A 26169-nucleotide genomic window follows, 5' to 3' on the forward strand; every position below is an offset into this window, starting at 1 on the left:
GATAGCTTCCATAATTATTCTCTTGTTGAAGTGTTCAGTTTTGGCATTTGCATGGTGTCAAGGCAGCCTCCCTCAGTAACCAAGAAAGAAACCACTCAACTCCATTTTGCAGAATTAAGAGTACTTTTACTGGTCATGAGTAGATAGCAGCTAAGCACAGCAAGATCTGAGGCAAAAGTGTGTGTAATCATAGATATCAATATGTGACCCAACTCCCTCCCCCCCGGTAACCCCATCCCATAGTCCAATCTGCACATCCCTCAGGTGTCATGTGGGTGTCACCTTCAAAAAGCATCATCAGGTTGGTATGCCGAACAGTTGGCCTTGGCGGCAAAGTTGTTTTTAAATTGTGGTATTGTTTGTCCATGTCTTTTTTCCCTATTTGTATCCCCTATCCCCCCCTGACTTGGGTTGTGAGCCGCCCTGAGTCCCTTCTGGGAAAAGGGCGGCATAGAAATATAATCAATTCAATTCAATTCAAATCCACTATCTGCAGCATGCACAGAAGATGGTGAGAACAACTCCCTTTTTACAATCACTCCTGTACTGAAAACTTCCCCTCCCAAATACCATGCCTCCCCCTCCCCACTTCAATGGCAGCCGAAAGCAAGTAGCGAAGCAGAGGCTGACACATGGTATACGAAATACCATGCAAAATCTGCCCTGCAACATACATAGGACAAACAAACAGGAGAATAAATGCATGCATCGCAGAACACAAGAACGCAGTCAGAAAAAAAGAAAAAACTTCCTCCCTTTTCCAGCACCTTAAAGCTCCAGGATATGAAATTAATTTTGAAGGAACCAGGTTAATCTCCAAAACTGAACACTTCAACAAGAAGTGTCACAAAAGGTGATTAACTGACCCTGGGACCCTCTATTCATCCTAAATACATGCCAGTTGCAAGCATCTGAATTTTGACCACGTAACCATGGAGACACTGCAATGATCATGTGTGAAAAAATGATCATGTCACTTTTTCCAGTGCTGTTGTAACTCCGAATGGTCACTAAACAAATGGTCATACATCAAGGTTCACCTGCATAGGCTACTGCAATGCTGGTTGGGGAATTCTGGGAGTTCAAACCCATCCATCTTAAAGCTTCCCAGGTAGAGAAACATCTTTCTGCTGTAAGCCATTCGGTCTCAAGTTCCTTACATTTAAAGATATATTTTTTTTAAGGAGGAAGACTTGGATATGGTCCTGGCCTCTAAATTTCAGTCAACACCAGGGGTGGGTTCCTGCCAGTTCTAACCTCTTTTATAGAAGAGGTTCCACAAATATACGGTGCCATTTAGAACCGGTTCCAGCTCCCTCCCCCACGCCCGTCCACACATCATCAAGATGAAGAGCGAGAGGAGGAATCCTGGGAGTTGAAGTCCACAAGTCTTAAAGCTGTCAAGTTTTAACACCCCTGGGGTTTTTTTCCAAAGGGTTAGGGGTGCAAGGGTCTTGTAACTTGACAGCTTTAAGACTTGCCCACTTCAATGCCAGAGTTTCTGAGCCAACATTTTGGTTGCTAAGCAAGAGCGTTGTTAAGTGAGTTTCACCACATTTTACAAATTGGCCGTTCCACCCGGTCACATGGCTGGCAAGCCACTCCCACAAAGCAGGCCACACCTACAGAAGAGGTTCTGAAAAATTTTGAAACCCACCACTGGTCGACACCTACAAGAGTTGGCTTTGCTTGACCTAAAAAGCAAAAAAAAACCCTGAGCAAGATTGCACTTGATGGGAAGTCGCCAGGTAATTGCAGGGCTGGAGATAGACTGGGAAGTCAAAGACAAACAAACTTTAAAAAGGCGATGACAAGCCACTTCCTTATCATTGCAGGAAAATACCAATGGGTTTATCCATGAAGACACTAAGAATCTCAAAAGATATTCCAGCTACTTACTCAGTCATCTGATAAAACTGAAGGATGTTAATAACGAAACTTTTGGACCTTGCTAACATTCACGCATAACAGAGGGTAAGCAAGCTTTCCCCACTTCTGATGGTTGCCCCTATGGCAGCCTTTGCCAACTCTTCCAGAGAATTTCCCCATCCCTCAAAGACTACCCAGCTTAGAGACTTCAGTAGATGTAGTCCAATTTTAGAGGCTCTCAACCTATCTACAGAATACAGACTAGCAAGAGTTGGAAGGTAACTTGTAGGTCATCTAGTCCAACCCCCTCCCACCCTACACCATTTCTAATAGATGGCAGTCTACTCTCTTTTGAAAGCTTCCAGTGACGAAGCATCCACAACTTCTGAAGGCAAGCTGTTCCATTGGTTGATTGTTCTCACTGTCAGAATTTTTTCCCCTTATTTCTAGGTTGAATCTCCTTGATTAATTTCCATCCATTGTTCCTTGTCTGGCCTTCGGTTGCTTTGGAAAATAGCTTGAGTCCCTTTGGGAATAGAGCAGCATACAAGTTTAATAAACTGAAACTGCTTGATCCCCTCCCTCCTCTCCATGGCAGCCTCTCAAATATTGGAACACTGTTATCATGTCTCCCCTGGTCCTTCTCTTCACTAGACTAGCTATGCACAGTTCCTGTAACTGTTCTTCTCTTCCAGCTCTATTCTAATTGATTGATTGATCGATATCTTTTAGCCTCCAGTCTCCTAATCATGGGACTCCCAAAGGTGCTTTTTCAAAAGGCAACTGGGCTTTCTGGGGGGGGGGGGAGGGGGTTGAAGAAAAAAAGAAGCTTCTTCAGCTCTGACTGGATGGTGGGGAATGATTGATGGTTCTGATTGATTGATTGATTGATTGATTCATATATTTTAGCCTCCAGTCTCCTAATCATCTTTGCTGCTCTTCTCTGCACTCTTTCTAGAGTCTCAGCATCCTTTTTTTAATAGTATGGTGATCAAAACTGGATGCTAGTTTTGGTCAGGAGGGTCCAAGTTTGGTGAATGCAATCCAGAACAATTTTTGCAACCTGGATTTTCTTCTTCGTGTCATTAGGGGACTAGATCTGGTGACATTGAATTCCCCACTATGTCCCAAAGAAGGGATTTCCTGTAATGCATAAATGGTATGTAGGGAAGAGCTAGGGAGATGAGCTGGATGGATGCTGCCTAGCAAATGGTCAGATAAGAGATAGCATAGCCCACAGCTGAATAATGGGCAAGTTAAGACCCTCTCTGGTTTCTCAGGCTGTAACAGAGACAACAAGAGCAATAGCACTTATATACCACCTCATAGTACTTTTACTGCCCTCTCTAAGAGGTTTTACAGAGTCAGCCTATTGTTCCCAATAATCTGGGTCCTCATTTTACCCACCTCGGAAGGATGGAAGGCTGAGTCAACCTTGAGCCTGGTGAGATTTGAACTGCAGAACTGCACCTAGCAATCAGCTGAAGTAGCACTCTAACCACTTTGGCTCTTAGATAGCAGGAGAATTGTATTTTCAGGCCATCAATGTAGCTTTGCAATAAAGTAGAATTCAATTTTATGGTCATATACCTGTCTAGTCTACTTAGTAGAACAGAGTTTGTCCCAGGGCTAAGTGGGAATTTAACAGAACAGCTTCTACCCAATAAGACGAACAGGTCCTTACAAATTGGTAGTCAACTATACAATAGCAGTACCAATAGCACTTAGACTTATATACCACTTGACAATGCTTTTACAGCCCTCTCTAAGCGGTTTACAGAGCCAACATATTGCCCCCAACAATCTGGGTCTTCATTTTACCAACTTTGGAAGAATGGAAGGCTGAGTCAACCTTGAGCCTAGTGAGATTCGAGCTGCCAAATTGCAGTCAGCCGGCAGTCAGCAGAAGTAAGCTGCAGTACTGCCCTCTAACCACTGCGTCACCGTGGCTCATAAGCTTTGCCTGTGCCTGCATCCTGTGAATACATGCACACCTTCGGCTGTTAGGCAAACCTGCTTCATCCATTGAAAATATGGAGGTGAATGAATATTGGCTGAATACAATTCATGAATTGTCATCTAAACTTCAGTCTTGGGCAGAAATTGGCGTGGAAGACAAAATAAGCCATTTCAAGATGAAAAGTTGGCATGAAAGTGTTGGCAAAACATTAGCCACAGTGATATTCCTTCTGCTGCCCATTGACGTGCAGTTTTATGCAGTTTTACCCCAGACGTTTCTTACACAGTCTAATATTTCTACTTCTAAGGAGGCTTTAATTGTAGGTGTCTGCTATATTGAGAGACATGTTGTGTTAAGCACCTAGATCAACATTTGAAGTTGACACCAGTTGTTGAACAATTCCCAACTCTTTAAAATAACAGGAAAGGATATAGAAATCATTTTACATCAGTGACGTGCGGTGAGGTTCATGGCCAGTGAGGCAAGCGGGCAAAAGCCGCCCTATGTCTGCCAGCGCCAGCCGCCCCTGAAGCTCCGACGCGTCCCGCTCTATGGCGGAAAGCTGCGCTGGCACTTTAAAGCCATGCCGCCGCGCCGACCATACAGCGGGACACATCCTGCTCTATGGCGAAAAGCTATGCCGGCACTTTAAAGCCATGCTGCCACACCGGCCATACAGCGGGATGCTATGAAGGGGCATGGTGGCATGGCTTTAAAAAATAAAAAAATAAAGTGCCAGCCCGTGCGCCAGCAGAGGCAGGTAAAACGCGCGCGCACGCACACACACACACACACACATACACTACTTATCATAATACAAATTACAATTACTTACAAATTACAATAATTTTGAATTCCTCCCCCCTCCCTCCAACCCACATACCTTTTCCAGCTGTTTCACAGAGGATTTCAACTCTCCTCTTGTCTGCCAATCTGAAAACCTAAAAAATGTAAAAAGAAAAAGGCAAGAGCTGCTGAAGCCAGGCTGGGTTAGCTGCTGCCAGAATCCCCAATGGATGACTCTGCTTAACTGTTTTAAAAAAGCCTTTAAAAAGTGCCCTCTGCAGGAGGAGAACCACGTGCCTCCTCTGCATAAGGAATTTTTCGCCTTTTAACCCTTGCTTAACTCTGCTCAAGTGATCATAAAGACAGACTAAAAGAGGCACTTGGTTCTCTCGCCTCCTCCTGCAGTTAAGCACTAAGCAGAGTCATCCACTGTGACTCTGACAGCAACTACCTCAGCCTTTTTCCTTTTAATTTTTTTTCTTTTCATGATGACAGTGGTGAGGCCCTGCCTCCCCTGCCTCCCCTGACTGCACGTCCCTGTTTTACACACACAACTAACTTTGCCTTGTAGGAAGTTAAAACCCACTCCTCCCCTAGAAAAATGAAATATCCTGGGAAATATTGAAAAGGCAGAATTTTATATTTCCTTGGATCAGAAATGGAGAAACATGTTTTTAGGCAGGTAGCAGGCTCACTCTTAATAGCCCCCACCTTTGCCAATGGGCCATTAAAAATCCTGGGTTGGCCTATTCTACATAACAAAGATCTCCCCCTTCAGCTCCAAGGTAATGGGATTAAGGCATGATACCCATCTCACCACAGGGCACCTGGGAAGAAGCAATGCTCAACCATACCTGGACTCACAGCCTACAGAGTTGCCCCTGCATGGCCCCATGGGAGTCTGACGACCAATCAGAATACAAGCTCAAGATCAAAGGCTAGAGAGGGCATAAAACCAGGAACTTTCAACATTTCTGCCACTTTTCTTCTTCACCCAACATCTAGAAGCATGTGATTCCCCCTTTTCTGTTCAGGACCTCAAGCCATGTGGTCCTGTCCACCATTAAACCATCTTTCCAAGCAGCCTCCATGTTTCCAGTGTCTTTTCCCCCACTTGGAACTGAACCCAGAGGGACATTTCTTCCAACAGCCTCTATATTGGAAAGTGTGCCTGAAAAAGGAATCTACCCCTATTTAAATTTGCAGAGGTAGAATGGCCTCAAAACAAACATGGATTGTTGGGTTGGGTAAATAATCCACATTTCATTGAATTAAGAGACATTCAGTGGACAAAATGACCTGTACACATTTAAGAAACGCCTTATCAAGTTAGAATCTTGGTTTCAAACTAAAGCCAGGAACAAATTGTTCCACAAATTTATGGAGAAAGAAACGGAGTAGGCAATTTCTTTGAAGGTCTCTTGAGGTAGGAGAACTTCTCCAACAATTATTCAAGATGTAGATGCTCCCTGAAAATGGTGACAGGAGCAATGCTACTGGAAGAGCCTCAAAGGAAATGCACCTTCTTTGATGTCTCCTGCCCATCTTTTGATGTCTTTGGCGGAGTGGAAACCATTGGAGACCCAATTGTCCCATGTAAACAAATGAATACACTTGTCACCCTCGTCCCTAAAACAATGCACAGCACCTCCCTCCACCCCTGAGGATTTCTCCCAATTCTCTTTTCTGTAATAATTTCCAAAGTAAATTCTCTTTCATTGACTTGAGTGACAGGTAACAGGGAAAATGCAAGGCAGCAAGTCTTCACCCAACATTAAATAATGGAATGGGATTAGTCTGCCCTCATCATTTCAATGTCTATCCTTCAATATGCTGACTTTATCCAAGATTTAAATAGTCTTATGGCCATCCGTGAGCTTCTGGAAAACCACCTGTTTTTTTCTGCTTAATCCCTCAAAGCAGAGGTCTCCAACCTTGGCAACTTTAAGACTTGTGGTCTTCTACTCCCAGAATTCCTCAGCCAGCTGGCTGAGGAATTCTAGGAGTTGGTCCACAAGTCTTAAAGTTGCCAAGGTTGGAGACCTCTGCCTCAGAGGCAAAGGACTTAAACTTACTTCTGTTACCCAGTGTAGGTTGTTTTTGGGTGACTACCTCAGCCTTCATTAATCTCTTGCAGATTCTCCAGAGCACTGCTATTTTAGGAAGACATGGATACCGACAACTGGCTAATCAACTATAGACAGCAGCCTTAAAATCTTGGTAGTCCTTGAATTACAACCACCTTGGGATAGACTTTCCATTGCTAAGCAAGGCAGTTGTTAAGTGAGTCCTGCTTGATTTTACAACCTTCTTGTCCCGGTTGTTAAGCAGTTGTTACGTGAGTCACACGGGTGTTAAGCAAAACCAGAACTCCCCATTGATTTTGCTGGTCGGTAGGAATGTCAGAAAGGATAAAATCGCATAACCCTGGGACTCCCAAAGGTGCTTTTTCAAAAGGCAACTGGGCTTTCTGTTTTTGTCTTTTTTGAAGACCCTTCGCTTCTCCTCCAAGAAGCTTCTTCAGCTCTGACTGGATGGTGGGGAATGGAAGGATTTATATTCCTTGCAGACAGCTGGTCATTTGCACCCAGAATAGAATAGAATGAAGAGAGTAGAGTAGAGTAGAGTAGAGTAGAGTAGAGTAGAGTAGAGTAGAGTAGAGTAGAGTAGAGTAGAATAGAATAGAATAGAATAGAATAAAATAGAATGGAATAGAATAGAATAGAATTCTTTAGAGCAGTGGTTCTCAATCTTCCCAATGCTGCGACCCTTTAATACAGTGCCATAAGTTCACCATCACGGGTCTATGGAAATTCTCAATCATCCAGGTCATGAGTGTCCCAAAGATGCTTTTTCAAGAGGCAACCGGACTTTCTGGTTTTTCTTTGAAGAGGTTTTGCCTCTCATCCATGAAGAGCCGAAGAAGCATCTTCAATGAAAAGCCGGAAATGTCTTGGATGAGAAGGGAAACGTCTTCAAAGAAAAAAAAACAGAAAGTCCAGTTGCCGCTTGAAAAAGCACCTTTGGGTCCCACTTTAAAGTTACTAAGGCTGAGAAACACTGCAAGGTTACACTGATGAGCTGTGTTACACATAAGTCACTGATGAGCTGTGTTACACATAAGTCATCTATGAATTCAAGCATGGTTACACATAGTACTTAATGCATGGTCTTTAAAATGCACAAGTCCACCACTTTCATGCCAAGAGTTAAACATGTTGGAGGAAGTTAGACAAGTGGAAGGGTTCAATTGGCATCTAGACTTTTCCAGTGGCAAGTGTTGTTCCCCCCATTCACCCACCCAATGAAGGCCCTTATTCATGGCATGAGAGCTTGCATTGTATCTATCTGCTCTCAAGCAGGCTTCACTGTCCGTTGAACAGCTGTGAGCTCTTAATTGGAAAAGAAAAGCCAAACTCAGCCGAGGAGCTTCTCACGGATGCGTTGAAAATTACTTTGGAAATCTCCTCTTCCCCTCCCCCTCTTCCTCCCGTTTGAACACTTTAAGCAGGGGTGGGAAACGATGGTCCTTTTATGACTTGTGGACTTCACCTCCCAGAATTCCTGAGCCAGCAATGCTAGGAATTCTGGGAGGTGAAGTCCACAAGTCATAAAAGGGCCATCTTTCCACACACCTGTTTAGAAACTGACTGCAAGGGTGATGGGCGAATCTGTAAATAAAGGTCTTTAAACTCCTGTTTTGCCATTGAAAATGTGCCACGTTGTGCAAAAGGCAACGTCCAAGCAGACACACAGATATTTTGCCCTTTCAACAAACAAATGCAAATACTGAGAATTAAGGGACAGGAGAACATCTGGTTTTTTTTCACCTTATGGCTCCCCATTTTCCAATACGCAAATTTTTTACCTGATGCTAGTCTTTAAATGCCACCGCTAAGCCTCTGGTTGCTAAATATTTCTTGCCTCTGTGCAGTTTAGACTTTTGCTACGGCTGGGTTTTATGCAAGATGCTAAATCCCACTGCATTGTTTGGCTTACCACATTATGTAAATCATGGGTGATGGCTTAGCATAACCTTCCTCGAAAATATAGTTCATTTTTCATGGACTGAAGTGTGAAGTCATTTTTTATGATCCAGAGCGATGTGTCAAACTGGACAACAAGCATTTGAGTGTACATGTTAAGGTATGGCAAACAACACTTAATTTACTTACTTACTTAATTAATTAATTAATAAAATGATTAATTAAGAGTTGTTAATCTAATCTTGCGAAGCTTCTTCTCCCCTAATATTGTACTGCAAACTAGGGCATACAAAACCTTTGCTAGACCGATTCTCGAATACAGCTCGTCTGTCTGGAATCCGCACTGTATATCAGATATTAACATAATTGAATGAGTCCAGAGGTATTTAGCAATAGCAGTTAGACTTATATACCGCTTCATAGGGCTTTCAGCCCTCTCTAAGCGGTTTTACAGAGTCAGCATATTGCCCCCAACAACAATCCGGGTCCTCATTTCACCCACCTCGGAAGGATGGAAGGCTGAGTCAACCCTGAGCCGGTGAGATTTGAACAGCCGAACTGTAGAACTGCAGTCAGCTGAAGTAGCCTGCAGTGCTGCATTTAACCACTGCGCCACCTTGGCATGAGAAGAGTCCTCCACTCCTCTACTTATGCCACCAGTCTTGAAACCTTGGGCATGGACAACCTGGAACTATGCCCCCTACGGTCTGACCTAAGCGGAGTACACAAAATTATCTGCAACAAAGTCCAACCTGTACATGACTACTTCAGCTTCAACTGCAATAATACCAAAGCACACAATAGATACAAACTCAAGGTAAACCGCTCCAAACTCGATTGCAGAAAATACAACTTCAGCAACAGAATGGTCAATGCCTGGAATGCTCTACCTGATTCTGTTTTTACATTCTCAAAACCCCAAAGCTTCAACCTTAAACTGTCTACTGTTGACCTCACCCCATTCCTAAGAGGTCAGTAGGGGCGTGCATAAGCGCACCAGTGTGCCTAATGTCCCTGTCCTACTGTCCCCATTTATTTGTACCCATTTCCTGTGCTCTTGCTTATTCTTATTCCTATTACCTTGTACATGAGTGAATGAATGAATGAATGAATGAATGAATGAATGAATGAATGAATGAATGAATGAATGAACAAACAAATAAGTAAATAAATGGGCAATGGGTTTGGTAACTCAATCTGTAGTATTAACAGCAGGATTTTTACTTGCTATATACTTGAGTTTAAATTCAGTTTGCTTTCTGAACAACAACCCTGTGAGGTAAGTTAGACTAAGAAAGAATGACTAACCAGAGCCATCCAAGAAGCTTTTATTATTGGGTAGGGTAGACTTAAATCTCCTAGTTTAATACCTTTTCTATTGCACCACTGTGACCCATGATTTGTCATTAGAACAGCTTGTTTATTCGTGTCAGAAGCATCACAATTAAAAGAAGGCTATACTATACAACATATATTTAAAATATAAAATACAAGATTAAAATATGTACAAATTAAATAAAACCTTGCCCAGGAACTAGCAATGTTAATTGTGTTCTGTCGTGTTGCCATGAGGTCCACAATTGTACACTGATCAGGTGTGTGTGTGTGTGTGTGTGTTGTGTTTATTTCTCTATATACCTATATACCTGTGTCTCTTTCCTATATACCAATTTCCCTGGCTTAGCTGATAAAGGAGAATAGCCTGTGGCTTAGTGGCTAATATAACTGCCTAATATGTAATACAGCTCAGGTTCGATTCCCAGTAAGGGTATGGCTAGCTGATGAGAGCTTGAAATAGATCTATACTAGTCTCCCTTTATTTATTTATATTTATCAGCACAAATGCATGTATATCAGCACAAATGCATGTATGTGTGTGTGTGTATGTATGTGTGTGTTTATGTATGTGTGTGTGTGTGTATGTATGTATGTATGTGTATGTGTGTGTGTGTGTGTGTGTGTATGTATATATACAGAACCTGTGCTGTATTGCATCTAATCCCAGTAAGGGTATGGCTAGCTGATGAGAGCTAAATAGCTTGAAATAGATCTATACTAGTCTCCATTTATTTATTTATCAGCACAAATACAACACAAATGTAACAAAGGCAGCAGTAAAAATATTGGGTTTCTGTCTGGATGGTCTCTTGTGATGAGCCGATGGACAGAGAATGGAAGCAGTGAACTTCCTCCTATATTTGGGCATACCAGAGGTTGTGACTTTAAATACACACACACACACACAAACACACAGACATATATGTTGTTGTGTGTATGTCACCACAATCACAAAGGACAAAAGCCACCGGATAGCCCCATTTGTTCAGAGTGTCTGGATTTTGTATTCACGAGCAGTTCGTTCAGCAATTTCCACATTTCCCAGCTTTCATCAGACCTAAGTAGTATCATCTCCTCCGTTGTTGGTTCCATCCAGTATTGGTTCTTTGTAGCTTTCAATAGGTCCACACTTTGCTTTCAAATTCTTCAACCTCTTCCATCCATCTCAGGAAGTTTTTCCTCCATTAGAACAGCTGAGTTTGCACAAGGCACTAAACCTTGCTCAAATATCAAGTTACCACTCCGTGCATCTAGTTAAAGATTTGTTCTGCCAGCTGTGACAAAAATTCTTCTCAGTTCCTTTATTGGTGTTGCATCAGGCAGTGGAGGTTGAATCTGACATACCCAAAACTTAGCCTTGGTTCCAAGCTCTGGATCACGAAAAGTCAACACTTATAAGGTATAGGCCTACTTTCTTCCAGTGAAGAGGACCTATATGGCCTTGCTTATTCTCACCATGTATTGTAGCTTAACTTTGATGGTTGATTTATTCTCTCCTGGCAGCTTCTGGTTGCCATAGCTATCCATAAATAACACTCATGGTTGTTTTTTTCCTGAACTTTTCATGCTGTACTTCACATTAGCATTCCAACAATATGTATCTGCCAACTTCTGGGGCCTGCATCTTCTCAAGGTTTTCCTCAGAGGCTGAGAAATCCCAACCATCTCTCTGTAAGAGGTAGGTGCGTTTCCCCCAGAGGCACAAAATCTCTGTTCAAAGAGAAGGGAAACAACTACGCAATGCTTTGATAGCTTGATCAATAGTAATGAATTCCTGAGTCAATAATCTTGCAGTGTCTTCATCAGATCAATAAGATGGTAATTAGTCATAAATTTAGAGCCAGATCAAGCCTTAAACTATGCATAAACCATTCCTGCTTGGGTCACTGTATGTACCTGACCCAGATGAGAATCAATTAATGTTCTTCCAAATAACATTTTCTGCTCTTGTAGTGAAGTTTGGGGCAAACCCTTAGGCCATCAGATTTTGTTTCAAATAAAGGTAGTTCTTGATTTATGATAGAATAGAGTAGAATAGAATAGAATAGAATGAAGAGAGTAGAGTAGAATAGAATAGAATGAAGAGAGTAAAGTAGGGTAGGGTAGAGTAGAGTAGAATAGAATAGAATAGAATAGAATAGAATAGAATAGAATGAAGAGAGTAAAATAGGGTAGGGTAGGGTAGAGTAGAGTAGAGTAGAATAGAATAGAATAGAATGAAGAGAGTAGAGTAGAATAGAATAGAATGAAGAGAGTAAAGTAGGGTAGGGTAGAGTAGAGTAGAATAGAATAGAATAGAATGAAGAGAGTAAAATAGGGTAGGGTAGGGTAGGGTGGGGTAGAGTAGAGTAGAGTAGAGTAGAGTAGAGTAGAATAGAATAGAATAGAATAGAATAGAATAGAATTCTTTATTGGCTAAGTGTGATTAAACACACAAGGAATTGGTCTTTGGTGCATATGTTCTCAGTGTACATAAAAGATACATTCCTCACAAATCATAAGGTACAACACTTAATGATAGTCGTAGGGTACAAATAAGCAATCAAATCATACGAGGAAACAATCAATATAAATCGTAAGGATATAAGCAACAAAATTAGAGTCAAACAGTCATAAGTGGGAGGAGATGGGTGATAGGAACAATGAGAAGATTAATAGTAATTGTAATGCAGACTTAGTAAATAGTTTAACAGTGTTGAGGGAATTATTTGTTTAGCGGAGTGATGGCATTCAGGAAAAAACTGTACTTGTGCCTAGTTATTCTGGTGTGCAGTGTTTTTTAGCGTTGTTTTGAGGGTAGGAGTTGAAACAATTTGTATCCAGGATGTGAGGGGTCTATTACAATTGGGACCAGAATTTCCATTGCTTAGGTTAAGTGAGTCCCACCCACTGTCAGACCTGGAAGCCATCTTTTGCATAGGCCCTTCCAGCCTGCCACATTTACTGGTTTGGAAAAATGGGAGGAGGAATTACCGTATTTTTCAGAGTATAAGACGCACCGTGTCCCCCCTCAAAAAAAGAGGGTGAAAATTTGGGTGCATCTTATACACTGAATGTAGCCCCACCTATCCCCACCAGAGGCCAGAAATGCGAGGCATGGAGGTTTGTGGCAATCCCTGCAGCCTGGAACAGCTGTTCGGGGGGTATTCCAGCAATCCAATCCACCTGTCAATCAGCTGTGCTGAATCAGGCTGCAATAAGTGCTGAAGTTGACCTGGCTGATCAGAGTTTGCAGCAGCGATCACATTCAGAAAGCACCCACAAGTAAGAAGGATGCAAAATAATAATAATACACAATACCAAAAGCAGGTTTTCCAAGGTAGCAGTAAATAGAAGCAAAACACAAGCAGTTTCACTTTCAGTTCTCATCTAAGCCAGGCTCCCTCCTGTCTCCTTGCTGATCACATGGCAAATACTGTTTCAGAGTCCAAATAGCCCTCATTGGCTGACAACTGCTATGTCTATTCATTGGTTGACCTTGTTAACATGTCTTCCAAGTCAGGAAGCAAATACCATGGATGCTGGTAGGCAGAGGCAGACTTTTTTTCTTCTTATTTCCCTCCCTAAAAACTAAGGTGTGTCTTATACTCCAAAAAATACGGTATATGGGGTATGAGAAATATGTAGTCAAAATAACATTCCTTTCTCAGAGAGTCAAGGACATCTTGCCCTGCACCTGGAGTGGTGTAACTGGGAGGCATCTCCAGTTGGGACAGTGCTTGATTAGGCCATGTGATAGCCATGTGAGTGCTGGGCAGGGTTCACCGACAAAAGGGCGCCTGACAAAAGCGTGCCCGACTAAACCGCGGTGACAAAACTGCGAGTTCTAAACTGCACTGATGAATGAGTGCTGAAGCGCGCCGACAACAGCACGCTGACAGAAGTGCACTCTAACCCTAACCCTAACCCTAACCCTAACCCTAACCCTAACCCTAACCCTAACCCTAACCTTAACCCTAACCCTAACCCTAACCCTAACCCTAACCCAAAACCTAACCATGACCCTAACCCTTACCTTAACTTAAATCACGCTTCTATCGGCGTGCTGTTGTCGACGCGCTGTTGTCGGCGCATTGATGACATCGCGGTTTTAGCACCGCGCTTTTGTCGGCATGTTTTTGTCATGCGTGCATTTGTCAGGTCACGGCTGGGCAGGGGCTTAGCCTTTCATTTGGGTGGGGAAAACCTGGAAGCTTTCAGATTCGGGTTTTCCCAGATGTGCCAAAATGACATTTCTAATAAAATGGAACTTTGAGGAACTTTAAGCCTCAGAGTCTTCTTTCGTTGGGGGTGTTACTTGGAACCCTGACACCCAGTTTTATGACCTTTTTGCAACAATTTTAAGTGAATCGCTGCAGTTGTTAAGCGAAACACACAATTGCTAAGCAAATCTGGCTTCCCACATTGACTTTGCTTGTTGAAACCGGTTGCAAATGGCAACCGCATGACTTCAGGACGCTGCAACCAATATAAATTGTAAACTGCCTAGAGTTACACAATGGTAAGATGGGTGGCCAAAACTTGCAACAGTTCATTTATTGGCCATTCAAAGTTACAAAGGCACCGGAAAAAACGACTTATGACCATTTTTCATCCTTACAACCGTTGCAGCATTCCCCCAGTCATGTGATCAAAATTCAGACACTTGGCAAACTGACTCACATTTATGACGGTTTCAAGTGTCCAGAGCTCATGTGACAAGTAGAAGATCACAAAAGAGTTGGAACCAATGAAATTTCATTTTAATGTATGTCGATTAGTGTACGTTCAAAGTGACAATAAAGTTATTATTCTATTCTATTCTATTCTATTCTATTCTATTCTATTCTATTCTATTCTATTCTATTCTATTCTATTCTATAGTTTGCTTTTACTCTAGGTGTAATCACTGGAGTAAGTAAAATCAGGTTCAATTTGAATTATATTTCCAGACCACCTAAGGCCATGTGTCAGGCGTGCCTCCATCAATAATAAAGAAAGAAAACTCCCAAACTCCATTGTTTATGGAATTAAAATACTTTTACTGGTTATGAAAAGATAGCAGCGAAAGTAAAGCAAGATCTGAGCCAGAAAGGCGCGAACAAGTACATATCAAATGATAACCCAGCCCCCTCCTTCCAATGACCAGTGTCCAATCTGCAACTCCCTTAGGTGTCATGTGGATTGCATCTCCATAAGGCACCATCATGTTGGTATGCAGGACGGTTGGCCTTGACCAGGTCCAAACACCATCAGCATGCACAGAAGATGGTGAGAAGAAAACTCTCTTCTTCAGATCACCTCCTCTACCATTGATTCCCATCCCAAATACCATGCCCCCACCCTCCGCGTTTCTATGGCAGCTGATAGCAAGTAAGTGAAGCAGAGGCTGAGAGCATGTATCCTCACTCCCCCCCCCAAAAAAAACCCCAATTATATAGCTGATTATGTGCCTAAAGAGGATAAGTAAAGGCCATGTGCCTAATGAGATTGGCAAAGGAAGCCACCAGAAGCCTGAATCAACACATTCGTCCCCAGGTTTCGTAACTCCATTGTGCAAAGTTTGCTGAGATATAACCCTGGACTTCTACACCATTGCTGGCATTGGCATTGTTGCTAATTTGATTTATAATCTGTAGCTCTTGCAGTAGAAACATTTACTGCAAGAAAAAAACAGCCTTGTTTGGTACCTTAAATCAGACCTTTGACTTTTGGTCTTAAAAAATATTCTGCTGAACCTCAATTAAGGGTGAGCGATTGAATGGGTATCTTGTTGATTTTATTCTTTGTTAATCTGATATTTTTGGAATAGAGTTTTGGAACAGGGAAAAGCCTAATATTTTACATTTGCTGTATCTTCTAACACACTGAGTATTTGTATCAAAGTCCCCCAATGTGTCTCTGTATTCATATAATTGTCCTCCAGATGTTTGTGCTATGTCTCCTTCCTTCCTTCCTTCCTTTCTTCCTTCCTTCCTTCCTTCCTTCCTTCCTTCCTTCCTTCCTTCCTTCCTTCCTTCCTTCTTTCCTTCCTCTTTACTTCCACCCTCTTGTCTCCTTCCATCCTTCCTTCCATCCTCCCTCCCTCCGTTCTCCCCGATGCAGCTTTTTAAGCACATGCTGCAGTGGTGGATTCCTACTGGTTCGGCCTGGTTCAGCTGACCCGGTAGTGGTTTGGCGGCCTGGGTCACAGGGACCGGCAGCGACCCAGGCCTGCCACACTCCTGAACTGGTTCTCCGGGGGGGCGCCATTGGCAGCGCCATCTTGTTTTTCAGTTCTGTGCATATGCAGAACAATTTTAATAGCACTGTGCATGCACATGCACGCACGCACTGCATGCACACAAGCAATCTGGAAGTAGTGCCTGCCAGAACCCACCCCTGACATGCTGGCTGATGAATTCTGGGAGTTGAAGTCCACAAGTCGTAAGGTTGTCAAGGTTGGAGACCACTGCCATAGAAAGCTCCTTAGGTCAAGGCTCATAGAATCCTAGAGTTAGATTGTACCTGAGAGACCATCTACTCCAATTGATTCTCCTGATCAGTGTGGGATTAATTAATCTAGCAAAGTAGAACTCACCATTTCATTGTTCTATTGGCTGAAAGATCATACAGTCAGGAAGGTTCTCCTGACACCTTCCATAAAATTACAGTATGTCCTATAAGGTTCCTTGTAGAATCTTGAAGTGGTCCTAGTCTTGGTCTCTGAGGCAATAGACAGTTAGTCTACCTCCTCTTTTATGAGCCATGGTGGTGCAGTGGTTAGAATGCAGTATTGCAGGTTTCTTCTGCTGTCTGCCGGCTGCCAGCAATATGGCAGTTCAATGGTTCAAGGTTGACTTCAGCCTTCCTCAGCAAAATGATCCAAATTGTTGGGGGCAATAGGCTGACTCTGTAAAGTGCTTAGAGAAGGTTGTAAACAGTGGTGGGTTGCAGGCAGTATGCCCCGGTACGGGTGTACCGGAGGCTACCCAGTGCACTGGATACCGTTCTGGTACGGTGCTCCGGAGGGCCCATCTGCCTGCCCGAGCCGAGGTGGCGCAGTGGTTAGAGTGCTGTACTGCAGTCACTTCAGCTGACTGTTATCTGCAGTTCAGCGGTTCAAATCTCACCGGCTCAAGGTTGACTCAGCCTTCCAACCTTCCGAGGTGGGTGAAATGAGGACCCAGACTGTGGGGGCGATATGCTGACTCTGTAAACCGCTTAGAGAGGGCTGAAAGCCCTATGAAGTGGTATATAAGTCTAACTGCTATTGCTATTGCTATTGCTATTGCTATTGCTCCTTACCGGTCTTTTAAATCTTTGGCGTTTCCGTGCACGTACATGGTGCGTACAGCATCTGCGCGATGCTCCGCTGAGCAGCTGGAGCGTCGCGGAGGTGGTAAGATGCATGAGCGCGCTGCGCACATCTATGTGAATGACGCTGGGCCCATTCCAACCATACCAGTAGGAACGGGATCCGGAACCCACCACTGGTCGTAAAGCACTGTGAAGTGGTATATAAATATACGCGATATTGCTATTTATGTGCTATTGATGACTGCAATAATCTCTACTCGGTTATCCCTTCTACAGGCTATCTGTATCCAATTTCTTTTACTGTCCCATTGGGATTTGTTTCCAAACACTTCACCATAAATGTATTTCAAGCAGGGTTTGAGCAGGGCAGAATAGAGGAGAACAATTACTTCCCATGGACCTGGACTCTGCTCTTGTTTACACACCCCAAGAGATAATTTGTCCAATGACTCATGTTTAACTTGTAGTCAACAAGGACACTCGGGCCATTTTCTCATTTTCATGAAACTGCCTTCAGAGGTCATCTGGGGACTGAGCTGCGTCCTTCCTCAACAGGATGATAACAGCTGGCTTTAATGCTTGCCTAATCGACGTGATATCCTGTATTGTTAGCTGTCTTACAAAATAGCCAAGACAAGGATTGACGAAACTGAAATTCAAACTGGACAAGATGGTTGATGAGTGATTTTGCCCAGGTATCATGACCTTCCTGGAGGATCCGTCTTCTGAAGTAGAAGACAAGACAGAGGAGAAGTTTCCTAGAGGCATCTGCAGCTTCCAGTGGAAAAGTATCCTGGGTCAGGCACCAAGGAGTCCTGTAGCCCATAGAGCAGGGATGTCAAACTTGATTTCATTGAGGGCCCCGTCAGGATTGTGTTTGACCTTGGCTGGTTTGGGGAGACGTGGCTGGGGTGGGCATGAGCAGCTTGACGTCACGCATGTTGGGGGTACCTGTGGTGGCCAAGTGCTAAGGCAGGACTTCCCTCAGACCCTCCCTCCCTCTCATAATAAACACCTTCCTTCCTTTTCTTTTCCCACCTTCCCTCTTCATTCTCCTTTCTTCTTCCTTCCCCTCTTTCTTTATTTTTCCTTCCTTGCCCTCTTCCCATCTCTCCTCCTTTTTTCCTTTTCTTCCCTGTTTCCCTTTCTCATTTCCCCTCCCTTCTTGGATGCTCAAATGCAAAAGGGGAAAGATTTCCCCTTTTGTTTTGAAGTTTGTTTATGCTAGCCCTCTGCCAGCAAAAACGGAGCTCGAGGGGGCTGTGTGCGGCCCTCCCAGGTCCCATTTTCAGCTGCCCTGGCATCCTGCAGCTCTCTGCCGGTGAAAATGGAGCTCTATTTTCACTGCAGGAGGCCGTGGCGGCTGAAAACAGAGGCCGGGAGGGATGTGCGTGACTCTCCAGTGCTCTGTTTTCGATGACAGAGGCACCGTGGGCCAGTCCTTTGCTGTTTCCAGGACAGCCCCATGGGCCAGATGTAAGCAGTCTGCACCCAGCCCCTGGGCCTTGAGTTTGACACTCATGCCATAGAGCAAGAGATCTAGATAGACAAGTGGATCACTGACCCCATCCTAGCCCAACCATAAAGAGAGATAATTCTGAGACCATGAACTTAGAGAAGCATTACTTGCTTATAGAAGAGGCTGCTCTGTAGATTCATAAACTATTAGCAGCCACAAGAAGATTGGGGTTAGTAAAACATAAGTGTATGTTCAACGAATGAGACATAGGTAAAAAAAAAACAGATTGGAAAATATAATGAGGAAAAGGAAACGTAAAGTGGCAAATATAAAGTCAGAAGCGGGTTTGCTGGAATACCATCCCGAAAATACACCAGATGGAAGAGGAAAATAGGCAACCACAACAATAGAAGAGGAGAGGAAGAGAGGAAGAGGAGAGGAGAAGAGAGGGAAGGAGAGGGAAAGAAGAAAGAGGAAAGGAGAGGACGATTTGGAGGGATAGGAAGAGGAGGAGAGAGGGTATGAAGGGGAAGAGGTAGAGAGGAGTAGGGGAGAGGAAGGGGAAGAAGGAAAGGGAAAGGAGAGGAGGAAAGAAGAAAATAGAGAAGGGAGGGAGAAAAGGAAAGAAAAGTGGGGTAGTGGTAAAATAAAATAGATGTATGGGATGGTAAGCCAAACAATCCTGATCATATATTTTAATTTTTTATGTGGAAAAATGAAAGTTTAAAAGTGTTAAAATGCGATAAGAATAATAAGTATGAGAATATATACTTGCAAATGTGTGTAGGAGACTAAAAATAAAAAGCTTGAAAAAACAAGAATGTTGGACTTGCACTTGTGCACATATATACTACACATAAGAGATATCTTTCCAGTTATCCATTGTTAGAGATACCTATAGCCTTGGATTTATTCACCCCCCTGATTTGCAGTGAACGTGGATTCACTCACTGGCCTACCACAACCTTGCCTTCTAATTGTTATCCATGTAAATTAACTTGCTGTTTACATTTCCTCTCTGGCTCAATGCAATTGATGTCTGACAACAGAGCTGGCTGCAGCTGGAGAAATCCAAGCCTCCAATACGGTGTTAATGATTTCTTAATAACTGAGCAGTTTTATGTGCTATTAGGAAGCTCCCGGCAGGAAGGACTGAATCCATCTTAATCACCACTTGCCTCTTGATCATCAGAAAAACATGCAAAAGTCCCTAAGATCAAAGAAATCCTTGCAAAATTATCTGTGTTCCAGAGAGGAAGTAAATTTTGATTGAAAGGGTAAAATTACAGGACTCTCAATTGTGTTGAAATGAGATGGGGGGGGGGGGGAGGGAGGGTCCAATTTCAGCGACTTTAAAAACTTGTGGATTTCAACTCCCAGAATTCCCTAGCCAACCTTGAATTCTGGATGCTGGCTGGGGAATTCTGGGAATTGAAGTCTACAAGTTTTAAAATTGCCAGTGGTGGGATTCAAATTTTTTTACTACTGGTTCTGTGGGCATGGCTTGGTGGGCATTTTGTGGCTTGGTGGGCATGGCTTGACGGGTGTGGCAGGGGAAGAAAATTATAAAATCTTCATTCCCACCCCACTCCAGGGGAAGGTTACAGCAAAATCCCCATTCCCTCCCGATCAGCTGGAGGGAGGCAGAGAATAGATGGGGGCGAGGCCAGCCAGAGGTGGTATTTGCCAATTCTCTGAACTATTCAAAATTCCCACCACCGATTCTGGTCAGAACCTGCTGAATACCACCTCTGGCACCACTGCTTTAGCTAGAGATCCATTGCATTTAAATAGCTGAGATTCATTTTAGGGGTAAGAGAGCAGCAGAAGTCTGTCTCATCTAAGCCATCTATTCATTTCTCTTCTTTCTCTCCTCTTTTGGAAAGAATTCCCAGGGAAGAAATGGATTGCAATTAACACCATGCCAATACATGATTACCTGCATCATCTATATTGTAATTTCTTAATTAGGAGTACCAAGTGTAGCAATCAAGGCTGCATAATCACATGAAACTAGCTATAATTAATTTCTAGCACCAAGGCCGACTCATGTTTCTAGGCTTGTAGTTCTACTTTTATCTTAAATACTGAAAGATGATTCATTTCTTGCTCAGGAATGGAACATGTACAATCTTTTCTTAGCCACTCCTCCGTCCAGCTGGCTAGAAGTAAAACCAATATATGAAAAAGGGGAATTCCTCCCTGTTCTTCTGAGTAATATGATGTTCCTGTTACTCCTGGGTTTTTGGAATAGGCTTCTTTATTAAATCTACAAATCTTGAGCCATTTTTATATAAGTTTAAATTAATAAGTCTGGCCTATGCCTCCATCCTTAATCATCCTCCCCCTTCCCCATTCCCATTCTCCATTTATTTATTTTATTTATTGGAATTTGTCAAACAAAAATGAGAACAAGAATATATATATATATATATATATATATATATATATATATATATATATATATATATATATATAGCACTCTCTCTCTCTCTCTCTCTCTCCCTCCCTCCCTCCCTCCCTCCGTGTGTGTGTGTGTGTGTGTGTGTTTCAGCATAACTCTGGAATGCCTCGAGCAATTTCAACCAAACTTGGTACCCAGATGACTTACTCTTTGGGAACAAATACTGTGGGGGTAAGTCACCCCTAAAATCCCTTGAGGTGTGTGTTCTGTTAAGATACAGCCTGTTGTGCCTTAAAATGACTTCTACCATGCAGCTCAGTGGAGTTGTCATGGTAACGGCTTCACAGGACTCCACAAGGGGGCTCCCTCTGGTAAAGGAGAAAATCCAACATTAGATATTACTGTTTGGTCCAGACATTTTCCCCTTATATATAAATACCAGGGCAGTGCTGGGTTATTGATAGATAATAAAAATACAATGGCAGGGAGGAATAGGCATGCTAGTGCACTTATGCACACCCCCTCTACTGATCACTCAAGTATGAAGTATCACGGAAGTCAATTTGTGACTGAAACTGTGAAAATTTGTAGCTGAGGCAACTGAATCAGGTAGGGCATTCCAGACTTTGACAACTCTATTACAGAAATCATATTTTTAACAGGAAATTTCAGAACAATTTACATTGAATTTAAAGTGGTTGTATTATTGTGATTAAAACAGAAAAAGTTTAACTGTTTAACTGTTTAATAAATTTATAGGCCGCCCAATCCCGAAGGACTAAAAGTCATTTACAGGCAAAACATTACTATGTATAATTACTCCATAACCAGAATAATAGAGTTGGAGGGGACCTTAGAGGTCTTCTAGGCCAACTCCCTGCTCAGCCAGGAAACTTTATACTGTTTCAGACAAATGGTTATCCAATCTCTTCTTAAAAACTTCCAGTGTTGGGATATTCACAACTTTTGGAGGCAAGTTGTTCCACTGGTTAATTGTTCTAACTGTCTGGAAATTTCTCCTTAGTTCTGGGTTGATTCTCTTCTCCCTTGAAATATATGTGAATCTTAATCCAACAGAACAACACATGATGACATTTTACAGCCTATTGGAATTTGAAGAAAAGAAGGAGACCATTGAATAGAGGCAGTAATCATACTAAGCCTTCCAGCAGCTATGGTTTTTCTTGATTTTTGAGGAGCAATATCATCCTGATAGGGTTTAGAATGATTTGCAGTCCTAACCCTAAACCTAACCCTAAACCTAACCCTTAACCTAACGCTAAACCTAATCCTAACCCTTAACCTAACCCTAAACATAACCCTAACCCTTAACCTAACCTTAAACCTAACCCTAAACCTAACCCTTGCCTTAACTTGAATCGGCTTGCTTTCAAAGCACTACTTAAAGCGCCCTTCTTTCTCCACGCTCGCTGTTGTCGCCCTGCTGATGACGTCAGCGATGCGGTTTAATCGGGCGCGCTTTAGTCAAGCGCGGTTTTGTCGTGCCACGTTGCAGTCCATCATTCAATAAAGATTGACATATCAGCCTTAACATTAAGTGTCAGCATTAAGCACACTAATGCATGTTTTTTTTTTAACACAAAAAGAAGGGTCAAATTGATTTGTGGTATATTGAAGATGTTTTTTTTTTGTATAAAAAATGTGTTTCAGAAAGAAATTGGGAGAATTTCAGCCTTCCACTAAAAGTGCTTTCATAAGGAAATTGATCTAAATTGATGTTTTTTTGTCAGGGTTTTGGCAGCGTGACTATTATTATGACCCAGGAGCAAAACACCGCACACAGCACATAGAGCCTTTAGACCTGTGATGGCGAACCTATGGCACACGTGCCACAGGTGGCACGCAGAGCTCTCTCTGAAGGCATGCCAGTCGTTGCCACAGCCCAACTCCACCACGCATGCATGCGTGCCTCCCAGAGGCCAGCTGGTCTTTGGGCGTGGGGCACATGCAGGGAATGCTTGCATTGCATTTTGGGGGTTCATGCACGTGCATGCCCTCTGCACCCCGTTTTGGGCCTGGAAGGGCTTCTGCACCAACCTGGAAGTCAGAAATGGGCAAGGGGAGTGGGGCGCATGTGTGGGGGACATGTGCGGTTCCACCACAAATGCGCAAATGACAAAAGCACGCCTGACTAAACCGCGGTGACAAAACCGCACCGACAAAACCACGCCAACGAATGAGCGTTGAAGCGCGCCAACAACAGTGCGCCGAATGAAGCGTGCTGCAACCCTAAACCTAAACCTAACCCTAAACCTAACCCTAACCCTAAACCTAACCCTAAACCTAACCCTAAACCTAACCCTGAACCTAACCCTAAACCTAACCCTAACCCTAAACCTAACCCTAAACCTAACCCTAAACCTTACCTTAACTTAAATCGCGCTTCTGGCGGCGCGCTTTTGTCGGCGCGCTTTTGTCGGCGCGCTTTTGACATCGCGGATTTAGCGCCGTGGTTTTGTCGGCGCGCTTTTGACGTTCTCGCATTTGTCGGGTCACGGACATGTGCACATGTCTGTGTGTGGGGTGCATGCACAGGGGTGCTCACATTGCATTTTGGGGTTTTGTGCGCACTTGGCACCAAAAGGTTTAGCCATCACTGCTTTAGACAATTAATGGTCATTTATATACAAATATATATAGATATAATATATAAATTTATTTATATATAAATAAATTCCTTACCACTCAGCTACGGACATAAGGAGAGAAATGAGATACACAATGAGAGAGAGAGAGAGAGAGAGAGAGAGGGAGGGAGGGAGGGAGGGAGGGAGGGAGGGAGGGGGAGGGAGGGAGGGAGGGAGAGACGCCCTCTAATGGCCATCTATATATGAACACCTCTTCAAACGGTAAAAGACTTGTGTGGACCCTATCACAGTCTTAAACTGGCTATACCATAGCTGAGTCATCCTCATTGTATCAGCTTACAGTTTACAACCTTACACCAGCTGGCAGCTATTAAATCCTCAGTACCTGACATTTAAAAAATAATAATTAAATTCATTACTCCAAACTGACTTATTTGGATACATCTGGGGATAATGGAGGTAGTTTGATCTCTTGGTTAAGGCACCAGTCCAGAAACCAGGACAGTGTGAGTTCTAGTCCCACTTTAGGCATGAAAACCAGCTGGGTGATTTTGGGCCAGAAACTCTCTCTCAGACCAACCAATCTCACAGGGTCATTGCTATGGGGGAAATAGGAAGAGGAATGAATATTAGGTTTGTTTGCCACTTTGGGTTATTAATAAAAATAATAAAAGGATATGAGTAAATAAAATACATTTTGCTTTTTTGTGAATTGAAGATCCAGTTTTGGACTAATAACTGCTGAGATGCTTGTGTAAAGCAACATAATCTAGATACTCTTTTTTAATGAAAATATGACATTATTCAAGAGCGGGGAAAGGGAATAATTGAGTCAAACAGTTTTAAGAACCAGTGAACTAAAGAAATCTGAAGATTCAAAATTCCTGGAGCTTGGATTTAAAGACCTTTAAAATGTCTTAGCCATTGGTGCAGTAGATGGTCTTATAAGTACCTCTATTTCTCTCACACTGCTCTTTGGCCCCTCATTATTTTTAGAGGAATTTGCACAGGACAGGTTACGTTTGTTTATTTTATCAGATTTGTTCAGCCTGCCTAACCATAAGAAGACTCTTGGATTTTCAATAGATGGTTATGAATTGGAAAAATATACAATTAGTGCAGTGGTGGGTTTCAAAATTTTTTACAACCTCTTCTATAGGTGTGGCCTGCTTTGTGGGAGTGGCTTGCCAGCCATGTGACCGGGTGGGAGTGGCTTGCCAACCATGTGGCTGGGTGGGAGTGGGTTGTCAGCCATGTGACAGGGTGGATGTGGCCAACTTGTAAAATGTGGTGAAACTCACTTAACAACGCTCTTGCTTAGCAACCAAAATGTTGACTCAGAAACTCTGGCATTTGAAACACGCAAGTCTTAAAGCTGTCAAGTTACAAGACCCTTACACCCCTAACCCTTTAGAAAAAAATCCCCTAGGGGTGTTCAAACTTCACAGCTTTAAGACTTGTGGACTTCAACTCCCAGAATTCCTCCTCTCACTCTTCATCTTGATGATGTGAGGATGGGTGGGGGGAGGGAGCTGGAACCAGTTCTAAATGGCACGGTAGATTTGTGGAGCCTCTTCTATAGAAGAAGTTAGAACTGGCAGGAACTCAGCCCTGAATTAGTGCCTGCAACATTCCGGATGACAAGCCAAGATATTAATTTTAAATCTACTTCTAGGATTCCTTCATCTCTTAAGTACCTTTAAAAGAAAAGGCCAAACATGGTTTGTTGGGATCCTTGGTGTTCTCTGAGCTTGGTGGTTTTCTTTCAGCCATTTCATTACCAAACTAGGTAACATCATCAGTGCTAGAAGGTTTACTGTTTCTTTATATACAAGTAGCTTGCCTGGTCAGTGTTTGTGGGAATGTTGTTGTTGGTTCCTTGATTAAGCTATTGTTTGCTGAGTTAGATAATGAAATACCCTCAAGAAAACAACCAAGCTCAGAGATCACCAAGGAGCCCACAATTCAATCCTGAGCAGTGGTGGATTCTGGATCCCATCACAACCAATGCGCTGCGACGGGGCCGGGCATCCACCTCGGGCATGTGTGCTGCGCACGCATTTGCACCCACAATCCTGCAATGCTCCAGCTGCTCGGCAGAGGTCATGCAGGCACCGTATGATGTGTGTGTGTGTGCAAATGGCCCAGTTGGCTTAAAAACAGGTAAGGAATGCAGGCAGGTCCACCAAAACACCATTCCAGTATGGTGGCTGCTGCTCCCAGCGGCCACCGGTACACTGAAATGGAGATTTTGCAGTATCCTTCCCCTGCAGTGGGGTAGGAATGGAGATTTTGCAGTATCCTTCCCCTGCCATGCCCACCGGCCAGAACCCACCACTGATCCTGAGCTACACATATTCTCTTTTATTGGTAAAATATGAGTTGTATACATTTGGGATTTGACGATATCTGGGTAGTAATTGCCATGTTGCTACTAGCTTGCTGTCTGGGTACTATCTATTTCAAGAATCCTGAACTCT

The 26169-nt window shown here is 43.1% G+C and overlaps 1 long non-coding RNA gene across 2 annotated transcripts in view; it reads left to right on the plus strand.

Annotated features, from left to right (window-relative positions):
• The first annotated feature begins 8427 nt into the window (after positions 1–8427).
• LOC116512820 overlaps positions 8428–26169 on the plus strand; it is a 51861-nt gene continuing 34119 nt past the window's right edge. For both annotated transcript variants that reach the window (XR_004255928.1, XR_004255927.1), the window contains exon 1: positions 8428–8761. This is a non-coding gene — a long non-coding RNA (uncharacterized LOC116512820). The remainder of the gene's footprint in view (positions 8762–26169) is intronic.

The sequence above is a fragment of the Thamnophis elegans genome, chromosome 8, assembly GCF_009769535.1.
Source record: "Thamnophis elegans isolate rThaEle1 chromosome 8, rThaEle1.pri, whole genome shotgun sequence".
NCBI classification, from domain to species: domain Eukaryota; kingdom Metazoa; phylum Chordata; class Lepidosauria; order Squamata; family Colubridae; genus Thamnophis; species Thamnophis elegans.